We start from the raw sequence: 1,779 nt of genomic DNA, 5'->3' as shown, positions 1-1,779 counted from the left end.
AGTTGGATCGACCGTTAATACAGTTTTATATCATTTTTGGACCGTTTGATTTGTAACCTGCCGCCATCCACATTATTAATCAATCTTCTTCAACTAAAAAGGTAATATCGCAATACTCTAAACAAGTCCACTCGTTAAAAAGATATATGTATAGTATGACGCGTGTTAGGAATTTGGAAATTAGTCTTTTTCATTACTTCACAAAACTTTAGAAAAGTTTCACGTGGTCGTTTAGGAAGCAACTGATCTACCTTCGTATAAATAGTAGATACAAGCTAGATTAGAAAAGAAAAAAAAAAAACAATTAGCATTTTATTATGGTCATGCTTTTGTTACAGTGTCATAAAAACGTTGGAAAATTTTAAAAAAAAAACTAATAAAATTTTTCCGTGAAACATGAGTGTTCCAAATAGATACCATAGTTGCGTACTTGCGTCTGCGTAGTTAGTGGCTAGATACCAAGACGAACAAGAACCAACAACCATCTTAAATTGATGAAGCGGATTCTTAATCCACTCAGTCATCATCATGTACCTCTAAAATAAAAATTAAAATAACTAATGAAAATTTTTACACTAAAACAAAGATATAAATAACATCTTTCTCTTTAATTTTGACGTAAGCTTTGATTATGAGGAAGCTCCATAGGTATGAGATAATGATACGGTAATTATTGTATCAAATATCCAGATTTTCCAAGTGAATTGAAAATAACTTCACTTCACTTAACTTTTTCATCAAAAGACAATTTACAATTTACGGCTCTAGTTTTATAAGTATTTGATAGGTAAAGACATAGCTTTCAAGTTAAAGAAAATTTTTACTCGTAGCTTTTTATTTCTTCTACTGTGCATGTCGTTTTAATTCAAAGTGATTCTAGTGAGCACCCTCTTCCTTTTAGTCAACTTAATTTCAACTTTTTAGATATTTTCCACATCAAGAAGACATTATTGTCTCTTCACTTTATATGCATTTTCATACTTGAAAATAGAACGTATACTTTAGGAAAAGATAACGAAAACAACGCGTAATGGATAAGTAGGGTATGAGTTTATAAAGTCACAAAACATACGGTAATGACATTTTTTTAATTAGCAAGGCATGTCACAAATCGTCCCATAACAATCTTCCTAAGTTTAAAAGACTTTTATGTATAAAGTTGTAAATTGTAAGCTAGTAATAACTTTTATGACAGAGTTTTAAAAAAATTCCGACTAACTAGTTTTTAAGTTAGACATCGAAGAGTAATACTTATTTCCCCAAAAATCAAATCATCAAACTACATGATTAGGGAAGAAACTTTTAAGAGACTTACATACGGATGGGTCAATGGTTAATCAAGAAGATCCATGGCCTAGGTTAGCAACCTCCATTGCATACGGGAGAGATGTTGTCCTAAGGTTGGCACAAGTGGTCGAGTCTACATCATAATTTGAAGAAACTTTTAAGAGGGCGGGGGCTTTCATGGACGGAACTTCATTAAGACCAAGGGGGGTTGTAACCCCTCCAAAATTTAGTTTATTATGTCTAAATTAACAAATTTATAATTTATACTATAATATTGTAATAGAAACTTAGCTTTAACCCCTTCAAATAAAAATTTGTATATTTAGCCCCTTCAATATAATAGCTAAAGTTCTGTCACTGGGGGCTTTGTTTTCTTGCTCGGTTGTGTATTATTATTTATAATTCGTTAAACTTTTTTCTAAATGTTAATTTTGGGCACTGTGGCTTTTGTTCTCTCTGATTATTATTTTAGTGTTATTTCTGGGTTCCACA

The 1,779-nt window shown here is 31.3% G+C and overlaps 1 pseudogene; it reads left to right on the top strand.

Annotated features, from left to right (window-relative positions):
- Positions 1-1,307: 1,307 nt before the first annotated feature.
- Positions 1,308-1,442, top strand: LOC122594704 (annotated as a pseudogene).
- The last annotated feature ends 337 nt before the right edge of the window (positions 1,443-1,779 follow it).

This window comes from Erigeron canadensis, chromosome 3 (genome assembly GCF_010389155.1).
Source record: "Erigeron canadensis isolate Cc75 chromosome 3, C_canadensis_v1, whole genome shotgun sequence".
Taxonomy (NCBI): domain Eukaryota; kingdom Viridiplantae; phylum Streptophyta; class Magnoliopsida; order Asterales; family Asteraceae; genus Erigeron; species Erigeron canadensis.
This window is presented reverse-complemented; position numbering and strand designations above follow the sequence as displayed.